The sequence below is a fragment of the Prenolepis imparis genome, unplaced genomic scaffold (genome assembly GCF_030444845.1).
Source record: "Prenolepis imparis isolate NDT839.2.m4 unplaced genomic scaffold, iyPreImpa1.0 SCAF_8, whole genome shotgun sequence".
Classification (NCBI taxonomy): domain Eukaryota; kingdom Metazoa; phylum Arthropoda; class Insecta; order Hymenoptera; family Formicidae; genus Prenolepis; species Prenolepis imparis.
This window is the reverse complement of record NW_028141166.1, coordinates 8,446,522-8,458,749: the sequence shown is the minus strand read 5'-3', so window position 1 is coordinate 8,458,749 and position 12,228 is coordinate 8,446,522. Positions and strand designations below refer to the sequence as shown.

The following is a 12,228-nucleotide window of genomic DNA, read 5'->3' as shown; positions in this document are numbered from 1 at the left end:
CGAAACTTCAGCCCTTTTATTCGCGGGCTTTACCGCGAATACAAATGCATTGTATGTGTGTTATGCCGACTATATTTATTATACGACTCTTTGTACAAAAGCGGCACGTGGCTAAATATTTTATCGCTCAATGCGAAATATTTTCATCGTGTAAAGTGCGTTAAACTAATCGCTTATCGAGAAACTCGTTTGCATCATTCACTCTCGCGAAATGTCAAGTCGAGGGGAGATGAAAATTTATATATACATATGTATATTTGAAACGTGCATCTGCGCATCGCGGTGCATTACGAAAATATCGTAAAAGATGTGATCGAGAGATCAATGTCGAGAAGTGATTTAAGTCGCGCGAACGATTGATTTTACAAACGACTGGTAGGCTGCAATTTTTTTGCTAAAATTCTAACAGATTGCACATTTATTTTACGTCCCGTGGAAATTTATAATGTGACAAATTTCGGTCGCGTTATTATCGCGTTTTCAAAATAATGCCCACGCATTTATCTCTTGCGGCGGATGCATATCGGAAAATATAAAACGCGGAAGCTCGTGTTAATTTAACGTTAATGTCGTTTCCCGTTCGTTTCATCGATGCATTTTCGCTCGCTGCATCCTCGCTGAAACGGCGAATGTGCATTTTATTGACGAAGAATCACAGGGGGGAAATTTATAGTAATAATTTCGACGCGAAAGCCCTGTTGAACTCTGCGGACAATGAACGCGGATGAGACGGAGGGCGGGATTGAAGATCTTATTAGAAAAGTTCATAAACCGATTAAGAGCTCTTTAAAGTTCATTCCGAAAGCGGCATTCAACAGAAATGTTAAATTTGGCGGCATCAAGTTTATATAAGGGGGCGTGTGGAATTTACGGAAGACGAAGGCGAAGTAACGCGCGCGGAAGAGAGGATGAGAAATGTTTCCTCCGTGAGAAATGTATCTTCTTGGGATTTATATGAAATCCAGATTCACGATACGTTTATACATTTAAGATCGCGATGTAACTTTAATCTCTCTTCTCCTCTCTCTCTCTCGCTCTCTCTCTCTCTCTCTCTCCTCCTCGCGTCGCGTTTTTCCCGGGCAAAGTTTTTCGCGTGAACGCCACGTCGCGTTCATCCCCGAGAGAGGTGCGACATTTATTTTGTCGACGCAGAAATAAAAACGTCGCTCTCGTCAAGAACTGGACGTTCCTGGCGGATGTTATCCGCTTACGACGATAGATACATTATCGCGTTAATTGAAAAGCTGCCATGCGTCTCTGATAAAATTGCGCGAAATACTCATCGCGTCAAAAAAGGGGGTCGAATCTCTCCCTCCTTTCGATCATCGCTGGCTTTTTAGCGACGTTACTTTGCGTAATTAATTTTGTTCGATGTTCGAAAAAACTGCGTTTAATTCCAGGAATACGTTTCGCGGAGGCAGAGAATCTCGAGAATCGAATTTTTTCTCTTATTTTCGATCTCAATTTTTAATCTAACATCCACTTTAATCAGATCTTTTTTGAAACTATTTAATTTATAGTTTAGCCACGATAATTCTTTTTTTTTTTTAAATCACCGAGTGTGGGAAAACTATTCGTTTATCGATTTGAGATACAAAGTAGAAGTTCAATTCCTATATAAATTAATAACTATTGAAATCCTCTGTACAAAATCTATAAAGAGAATAAGCGAGAATATCGAAGCTAAAAATAGGAAGAAAATTTCGAGGATCTCCGTGATATATCACGCGGCATCACGTTTCTATTTATAAACGGAGCATCGGGTCCGCGTGAAAATTTATACTTATCGATGATTTGTCGGTTCGCGCTGTGGCGAAATGTTTGGAAAAAAAAAAAAAACAATAATAATTTATCCGCGCGACATGCGTTCCCGCAAAATTCCACCGATCCCGGTATACCGCGATGACAGTGGTTGTTGCACTCGTGGCCGACAATAAATAGCACCGCGCTCGCGACAGAACGCCGGAGAGATGTTATTAACGACAATCGATCTAATATTAATCTCGCCCACGTTCCCGGCGCGGTTCAGGAGGAGAGGGAAAGCGCGGAGGAGAGCACCACGTCTGGTCGTGCGACCTCACCGAGGACAGTGCACCGACCGCGTGCCGATTGGCCCATTACCGTCGGCGCCAACGGAAAGGATCGTCCGTGTTGTCAGTCGAAATGCACATACACATACATACAAACATATACACGCACGCACGGTCAATGTAGAATTTTCTCCTCTGCCCCCTCGATCGAGATAGAGTACAGGGAGGGGCGGACTGAATTGTGAACGAGAGAGAAAGGGAGAAACATACTCTCATCGATAGCGAGAGAAAAGCGGTGAGAAAGAGATGGATGACAGGGGAGAAGGAGAGAGCGTTCGAACGGAAAAGGATGCAATGCACCGGCATTGGCGGCGAATCAAGTGGGAGAGAACCTGCGGTTCATAGTACATTGAAAAGGGACGACTAGATCGAAAGGGAGAGAAGCCTACGACGGTATCGGTGAAGATAGAGCTACGCCCGAAGAGAAAGAGAGAGAGAGAGAGATAGATCGATGGATCAGCGACAGCTGAGATCGAGTTAGTGCGAGAGAGAGAGAGAGAAAAAGTGCTGGCTTTAAAGCGCGATTGCAACTGGTATGTAAGAGAGAGAGAGAGAACGCGTCGCTGCGCAGCGTAACAACGAACCGAAGCGAGACAGCGCATGTAGAGTGGGGGTAATGTAAGGGTGCGGGGGGGGGGGGGGAGAGCAGCGGACAGGAAAGCCGCCGGGCGCCATACTGCCGTCGTCCGTTCCGTACAGTACGCGCCCAGCGGCTCCATCGCGGTGTCGCCGTCGCCGGTGTCGTCGTGTGATCGTCCGATCGTCTCGTCGTCGCGTCGGCAGTGTGCGCGTATTGTGTATACACACCCATACATATATATATTTTTTTCTACGTGTCGTGCGCCGACGCGTCGTGTCGTAACGCGTACCGGAGCGTCGCCGTTTCGCCCGGCATTTTTTCCTCGTCGTCGCCTCTCGTCGTCGCCGCGTTTCCGCGAAGGAAACGCGAGAATCGGAGTGTGGAAGTCGCAAGCATTTTCTCTCCTCTTGGACGACCGAGAGAGAAGACTCGTTGCTGCCGTCGTCGACCCGTTGTTCTTCTCCCCTCCCCCGTTCCCCGGTCGCGAGAAACACCTGTGAAATACACTGATACGAGGTGAGTGCGATATATAGACATATGTACACCTGATGGATGAGTGATGTACGCCGGCTTTTGAGCGCGCAGCGGAGAGGAGAGAGAGAGAGAGAGAGAGATCGAACGACGGAATACCGCGTTTAGGTTAGGTGGACTCCGGCCGTGGCTCGGATTGCGAGCCAGATTCCGTAGACGAGGCAGCGCGTTTTCGTTGTCACATCGTGTTGCGTCGCTCTTACTTTCGTTTCCGCCGACGCGCTTCGAATGGGAGGATAGAACCCCGATGGGACCGAACTTGTTTCCGTCGAAAGACAAAGAAAAATCCCGACATTCCTTAGCGGTTTCCAAGAGAAGTCTCAGTTAGAAGAGAAAGATAGTAAACTTCCTTATTTTAGAGAAATAATAAGCCAAGATGTTTCAATGTTGTTATCAATTTTATACGTGTCAAAAATTTTACACCTAGATTTATCGGAGGATAATTTTGACAGATATCTAATTTCTATCGAATTCTATTTTTATTTTTTGACAAACAGTCTCTAATTACGTCCTCTAATCGCTTCGATAACTCTGATTAATTAACTAATTATCCGTCCCTGAATTTATCTGTCTCTTTCGAAATTATACGAACGTAATTATAACAAAGGAAAGCGTATTATTTATTCCGAAAACAAATAGAGGGAAACGAAATAATGGTAGACGGAAATGTAATCGTAGACACTGCTTTTGACGGCGGGGAACGCTTTTGGGGTGCAGATGTTCGCCGCGTTTCGCAAAGGCTAATTCTGTCGACGGTGAATCTCGCGCGATCGAACGCGTGGGGGATTTCGCGGAACGGAGGGAAGGAAGAAAGTGAGAGCTAGGACGACGAGGGGAAGGAGAGAGGAAGCGAGTCGGAGAGTTTTTAGGTCGTTCAGGGCGAATCTCGGGCGTTAAGAGAAGTAAGAGGAATTCTGATATAATGCGGAGCAGAGAAACCAGGGAGAGAAACTTCTTACCGCACCGCGAGCTTGTCGCCACGGTTGCTGAAAGTTTATGCATAAGTTTAACCTTTTGCGACTTTTTTCTTCCGACAAAATTAAAAGCGCGAGAGAGAAGGAAAAGCCGCTGCAGTCAACGCTCTTTTAACGAGCTTCTTCTTGACCGAATTAATTCTCTCACGTTCCTTCGGCTGATTTAATCCCGAATCTATACTGATGCTAATATCGCTCGATATAAATTTCAAAGGAAATGGCATAGAGTTACGAGTGGCGCGATTTTTATTTTTATATGCACGATAAGTATGGAAATGAGAAAAATTTCCAACGACAACCACTAGTTTCAGTAAACTGCACATTTTTATTAATAACTGTGTTTAATTATTGACATCTTTTCGTATATTTCCATTGCAAAAATGCAAAAATATACATACGTAGCTTTCACAGTTTTACGAGATATTATAAGTCGAAATGTCAAGATGAATTATACACTGACTGAAAGAATTTTCTCTTAGAATTTACCCCGAAAATCATGGTAATCGTGGGACAATATGGTATGGAAAAAATTTTATGAGAATTTCTCTGATTAATATTTATCACAAAATAAGAATAAAAATAATATCTATTTTTAATTAATTTTTAATTAATTTTTCTAAACTGCATAGTAAAATTAATCAAACATTTTTTATATTTTATTGTAATAGATATTATTTTTATTGTAATAAATATTAATCAGAGAAATTCTCATAAAATTCTTTCCATACCATATTGTCACACGATTACCATGATTTTTAGGGTAAATTTTAAGAGAAAATTCTGTGTACTATTTATATTGCAAACTTTCAAATTTTTGTAATGAAGCCTGACATTGACGTTTTATCAAAAAAGGAAAAAATGTTGGAATTTTTACCTTCTTTTACATTTAGAAGTTATAAAAATAAGCGTATAAAGATGCCGGTGTGACCGTTCATCGGAATGTCATCTTTTTGTTTGATGGTGTACCATTTTGCGTTTATGTCTCATCGATGATGCATAACTGTAGACGGTTCCCAGCATCGCCAGGACAGGCGAGACACACGAGTCGGTCGCTCGTTTTACATTACGATCATTTCCCGCCCGCGGCATAAATTTCGAGTTCTGAACTGCATTATGCATGCCCCGCGCGATGCACGAAATATTACCATAAGTGCGCGTTGCCGCAGCCCCGCGTTTTCGTACAAAGACGAATCGCTTTTCCGCGTCAGACGCGTCGGCTGGAGAACGCATAAATTTTTTATCGCGATCGGAAATTGTGTCGCGCGACCGCGTGTCTTGATTCGCCCTGGAATTCATAAACTAAACCGAGTTACCGCGTAAAGAAACATCTCCTCGCGAGACATTTCCCTGGATGTTTGAAAATTTAAACATGATCCGCGACACTTTACTACCTCGCTCTCGTCGAAAAAAGATTTTTACCGCACGTATGAGCATCTGCTTAGAGCTGCTTTTTCCCGTACCTTTTCAGGAAAAAAAAAATTTCGCAAGGCGAAAAATGTGACAAAAGGAGACAATGGACGCTGAACCTATCTGGGTCCAGTGACGCGCTTCTTTTATCCTCGTTTCTCGGCTAGTGAAATCGAACTCTTTGTCCGGTCGAAGAAAGAAGTTCGTCGAGATCTCTCGGTTCGCCAGCTGTCAAACTCTACTCTCGCGTTCTCCAATAGCGCGATGTGACATAGAGTCGACGCATTTCCGCGGCAGACCCATTATTCTCCCATTTTCCCGACGATGAGAGACGATATATCGTTCGGATCGAAAAATCCGCGGACATTTCTGTCGATCAAAACTTCGGAAAATTGCGAACGCCAATCGAAATTCTGCCGCTGACGTAAACCGCTTGCGCGAGGGCGTTTAGAAAAAAAATGGCAAAAATTATTACGTAATACGCTCAAAGATAGACTATAATTGGTGTAGAATTTCCTAGTCGACTCTTTATGATCCGACACAATCGCGTAACTTGATCGAGCTCAAGCTCGAGCCCGCATGAGACGTCCACATCGTCGATATGTAGCCTCTTCTTCACTGACAAAAATCGACCCATCGGTCGATTCATTCTAATATCCGAGCCCTGATATTCTCTTATCCTCCTACGCTTCATTCACGATAGACGTGATCCTTAATCACTCTTTTTGTTCACTTGAATTCCGCGATAAAATAAGCGCCTAAGTGCGTCTATTGTTTCGAACATATTTTTTTCTTTTTTTTCCTATATTAAGCTACAAGCACTCTGACTTATGAACTTCGAGATTATCTCGCCGGGATCTCTTCGAGATATAGCGTTGTCCGCCGCAACGGCGAGGGAATCTTGTTAAGAGATCGTTAGATATTTGCTCGAGAAAAATATTCTCGAGTACTCAGAGGGAAATTCAGCTACTCGACGAATTACGGATTAATCGGTATGTTTCCGCGCCCTCTCGCTTTTTCTTTCTTTTTTTTTCTTTTTCTTGCTTGCCTCGTTAATTTCGATTTAGTCGAGATGATTTTTCGCCTTCCACGGAAACACCCTCCGGGTAATATTCTTATCTCTCGCGCAATTAACATTAATGAAAAGCCATCGACATGCAGCCAGCTCTCTCACGCTCGTTCATTAAGACTCATTAAAGGCATTACTGGCCTCACTCGATCCACCACGGGCTACATGGCGCGGATCGACTTCTCTTCGCACATGCTCCTTCGCTCTGGTGCCATAATATATCATGTCAGATTGGAGATTCGATCCATACGAACTTCTCTAATCATTCTTGCGGTTAACACATGTCCCTAGTGACATGTTGTAAGACATAGAGGTTCAATACGGTTGAATAGGATTTACGATCATTATTCTTATTTCCATTTTTACTGAAAAAATATAAATCGTTACGAAAATTTATCTCATAGTTATTAATTTAATTATATATATAATGAATTTAATACACATATATGTATAATAATTTATATTTAATACATATTTATTATAATATATTTAATTATATATATAATATTATGTATAATATACATATATAGTACACAGAGAGAATTTTCTTTTAGACTTCACCCCGAAAATCATGGTAATCGTGGGATAATATGATATGGAAGGAATTTTATGAGAATTTCTTTGATTACACATTATTCATCACAATAAAAATAATAATATATCTATCACAATAAAATATAAAATATGTTTGATTAATTTTACTAAACTACATGGTAAAATTAATCAAACATGTTTTATATTTTAGTGTGTAGATATTATTATTTTTATTGTTCCACGATTACCATGATTTTCAGGGTAAATTCTATAAGAGAAAATTCTCTCCGTGTATTTTTCTTAATACATAAAAATTAAAGGAATGTATGTGCAAATTATTTAAAAATATATTAATGAGATTTGTTAATATCGCTGCGCGCATAAAAAACATTTCGATTACAGCGGCACTAGTTGTGATGCATTTTGTGCAATGTATATACGTTACGAAATTGCGCGAACGAAGTAACTTTTTAAAAGCGGTCGTTTAATTTTCCGCGAGAAATTATGTCCCTGTGCTCCGAAAATTTTCGTTGCGCCATATTCTTTCTATAGCCTGCAGCAACTTTCGACCAGCACGGCAGACTAATGGCATTTCGGCGGCATTTACCGCCAACGGTGGCCTCTTGATAATACGGCCGCCCTCACGTTTTACGAAACGACTCGCCCATGGAAATTTATCGCGTTCTTCAAGATACCGAGTGATATCGAGAGAGACTTTCTCGAGCTATATATATACTATCGTATCGCGCAGTGATTGATGTATTGTTTCAGCCAGAAGTATCCGCATAGCAGTCTTTCGTGATATTTTTATCGAGACATTTCAGCGCGTGAATTTTCACTCGGCGAAAATATTCACGCACCTCTCATCTCCTCTCTCTTATCTAGTAATCAAAATTATTGTTGTATTAATAAAGCGCGAATCTGCACAGGCAAATATATATTTTTCTCCGCACGTACGATGATTATCGGCAAATATCCTTCCGGTTCTCGTGGAACGAATCTCCGCAAATATTTTTCTCCACGTCGCGATAAAATAACGCGCGTTCCATATTACTTTTCTCTTTCTCTGTATTTTTTTCTCTTTCCACTATTCGGGAAAGCTTCGCGATCATCATAAAGAGGGTAAAAGAGCGAGGGGAAAAAGGGACATATTTTTTCGCACGGTGCCCGCATCCTGGACACGATTAATTAAGCCAGCTGGCGGTCGAGCGTGTCCCATTTACGAACTTAAATGGAAAATAGAACGGATACGCGCTGTCGGGCGCGACAACTTGACGGTAAAAGGGATTTTCGACAAATAGAAGCTGCATGGAGCGGATGCACGCGTCCGCGCGCGCGAGCGAAAGTCATCGGAAATTAAAGGCCCCGAAACTCAATCGCTGCGTCCCAGCATCACAATAAGTTTCACGATGGTGTAAAATCGATCCTTGCCAGCGGAATGTTAAAAACACGTATAAGGCAGGTATCCAATACGTCTCCATATATATTCCGAGATCATTTCCTTGGGGATCGTCAAACTTTAGCCAGCGATTCTCTTCTTCTTGTTCTCCTCTCTTTCTCCGAAAAGTATTGATTTTCGTTTTTGCTTGTGCGAGGTGCAGCCGTGAATATTGATTAATGAATACTCTTCCAGATGAGGTATTAGTAATAAATATAATGTGCACGCTCTTTATATACATATACGTATAATCCATTTATCATATAAATAACATATTAAATTACGTATAATAATATGCAGATTAATTAATTTATTTATTTATTTAAATGTATATTATTGTTTACTTACTGTATGTTTGTATTATTATATACGTGTGCAAATAATGTAACTTGAACGAATTGCGCGTTAATTATTGCTTTATTAAAGTACTACTTTAAAATTCCAATTATTTTGCGCTGTGACTTGTCGAACGTGTGAACCATTGTATTCGTTTCTTGGTAAAGCTATAGGATTCCGTCGTTTATGCTTTAAATTTGCCCGATCCGCTTGGTGGACTCCTGATGCTCACTTGTATACTTGAGGAGCAAACGATTCCCGTGGTCTCATTACGATAACGTATACTTATCGCGTTGAGGAACATACACAAGGGAGATACAAAATACGATGGGTTTACGCGATATTACGTGAGATAAAGATTGAAATGGTCGCCCGAAGGTATATTAAAGCTGGCAAAATTAACTCGAGAAATAAGTTTTGCGATATCTTTAGATACGTGCGGAATAAAGTAGAGTTTATGAAAAGAAATAATTGAGCGAACAATTACGAAATACAGAGGAACACGGTAATTTGCAGCATTGTTTTGTGTCATCTCGTGTCCAGTATCTAAAGATCGACAAGGGGTTCGAGGGAAGTCGCGTCCACTCGTCCCTCGTTTCGACTTCCGCTCGCACAAAGGCAACCTTGTTTTTCTTCACGATGCGTCCGAAAGAGGATGCCATGCATCTCCCACTCGCGTTAAACGAAGGCCATTTTTCGTTCTTCTCCCGAGTAGTCCCGCCAAACTAGATTGCGGATTTCTTTACGGATGTATTTTCCTCGTTGACAGTCGGTGTCGAGAGACGACGTTTCGTTAAAATGCCAAGAGTTGACAACGGATAACATTTCACTCTGAAAGCCGCGCGAGCTCCGGATGCTTTGTAAATTAAAATCGGAAAAGTCTGCCTCATATATTTTATATATATACATATATATATATATATACACATCGTATAACAAAGTTTTTCAAATAAGGTCGCAGCAGACGACAGCTTGTTATCGAACGTGATAGCTGAGAAGTATATAACAAGGACGAGTATTACGATGATTTAATGAGTGAGATAGCTATCCCATTTATTCGTATTATACATATACATATATTTACTATTTACTTTATAAATAACTTATAAATTATATATATTGAAAAATAAAACAATATTTCGATGTATATTTATGCCGAATAATATTATAAATATGCATAGCAGTAAAAAAAAGAACAGATATATCTTACGGTTAAATATTATAGACGTCTTGTTATTTTATTTTATTTTTTTTTAATTATTTGAAAATCCGTCACGTCTCGAACGTAGTCCCTTCTCGTATTTTACGTCACCTCCCTCTAAATCACGAATGAGTAGCGTAACGCGATTGCACGTGCCGCATGCACTTTTCGGGAAGGGCAAAGATGCGTCTGTAAAGAGCGCGATCGGATTTCGAAGGATAAAATTCTTTAGCGGAATTGTTCTCTCTCTCTCGATCCATCGAATCACTGGGATTATTAGGACGAGTCTTCGTTGGAACTTGTCTCCGACAAACCGGGAGAGAAGGCTCGAGGAGCTCGAGGAATTTCAATGAGCCACCGATCCCGTGGATCGATCCTCCCCTTCGTTTCAAATTAACATGACACTCGTCAAGTGGAGAGGTAATTTCCGCTTTTGTCTGAATCTTTAATCCCGACGCTTCAACAAGTCCGCGCGATTAATATATATAATTCGCGCTATTAATTCGTCACGAATAATCACTGAAAAAGTGAAAAATCAAATGGACGGAGCACGTATGGCGGATATCAGAGTCAATTATCGCGCTGCGCTTAAAAATCCATTTTTCTTGCTCCGCAAAAGCGAGTGCCGCGGTGCGGCAATAATTCTCGCGCGAAGATCGATAAATATATATCTCACGACCTCGGTCGTAAATCTTTTCGCAAAGAAAATATTGGCATTGCTCGTTAAAACCTACTCTAATCGGTCCGCGATCCTAGCGCGCGATGTGTACGGTTAATTGATTTCTATAATTAGGTATGCGTGTAGATTAGTGTAAGAGATTTCTTATCGCGCTCGCGCAATCTCGACGCGTTTGTACGAAAGATAACAAAAAAATTAATTCGTTTGTCAATGTTAGTAATTGCTGAATTTGTGTCGCGTGTCTCGTTTTATTTGCCAATATTCTCGGGGAAAGGATATGATAACGTTTTATTATATTAATTAATTTACGTATGAAACATTGAAAATTGATTGTTAAAAAGAAATTTTCAAAACGCGATTGACAATCGACAATCATTTTATGATCCGTTTTCTGGAAAATAGTTTTGATAAAGCTATATATGAAAAAAGCGAACGTAGTATCGATTCGCGTTAAAATTAAAAGAAAAATGTAATATCGTGCGCACCGAAAGCAATGAATGGACTTTTGCAGTTCGCGAAGTTATGAATGAACTTAGAAACTGAATGCGTGCGAACACGTGTGTAAAGCGGCAATTTTATAACATATATACATGCACATATATGCGGTAAACGTGACTCTATTAATGTAATTCTAACTCATACCGATAGATTAACAAAGACCGTTCCGTTTAAATATACTAGTGACATATTTACGCGAATTTAAACACCAACGAAATCTTATCGCATGGGAGATAATAGAATATAAACGCGTAAAGAAAAATAAACTTACGGACAAATAACTCACTCGTATTTTAAATGATCTATGTGTCTAGTGTTACATATGAAAAACGCAAAAAAAAAATGGAAAAGAAAAACGAAAAATTTGAACAGCATTTTCCATCTGTGTTTCGAAATGAGAAATCATTTCGGAGGGTTTATATGGTTGTAGATAAATTTTTTAAAATTTCGGGAAAAAATGTAGATCCGACCTTTATAATAATACTTGCATCAATATTTGCATTTCTCGTCCCGACGAGACGTGGGTGAAAGTGGTGGGTATCGACATTTTGACGAAGCCGGCCCACACGTTAATGAAGAAATTCCTGAGGTGCTGTCGCTCAATCTCTCTGACAGTAACTGACAATGCGGCTGATATACATTCCGCTTGGCGATGAAAGTGGAAATTGCCTTCTCTCTATCGTCATTTCCGAAGAAGTTATTTCGCCGCGTGTAGGTTGGCTCTGGCACACACTACGAAAGGCGAAAGGTAAATACGTTTTACCTTTCGACAATATCGAGAGAGCATTATTGCGTTGGAATCGAAAGCTCGCCGGTATTAATTTTATTTTACGTTACATCATTTTATTCGATGGGCATCAATAACTGTCTCAATAACGCGTGTATCGAATT

General features: G+C 40.6%; 2 protein-coding genes across 4 annotated transcripts in view; one reads left to right on the top strand and one right to left on the bottom strand.

Moving 5' to 3' along the window:
* The window catches only part of LOC145939646 (uncharacterized), a 91,787-nt gene that overhangs the window by 22,477 nt on the left and 57,082 nt on the right, over nucleotides 1–12,228 (bottom strand). The window lies entirely within an intron of this gene.
* The window catches only part of LOC145939641 (uncharacterized), a 65,540-nt gene that overhangs the window by 27,655 nt on the left and 25,657 nt on the right, over nucleotides 1–12,228 (top strand). The window contains exon 1 of one of the 3 annotated variants that reach the window (XM_083044094.1): nucleotides 2,773–3,186. The exons of 1 other annotated variant lie outside the window; for it this stretch is intronic. The gene's annotated coding sequence lies outside the window, so the exon portion shown is untranslated. Of the gene's footprint in view, nucleotides 1–2,772; nucleotides 3,187–12,228 lie in introns of those variants that run through there. One more of the 3 variants, XM_083044096.1, reaches the window with a different exon arrangement.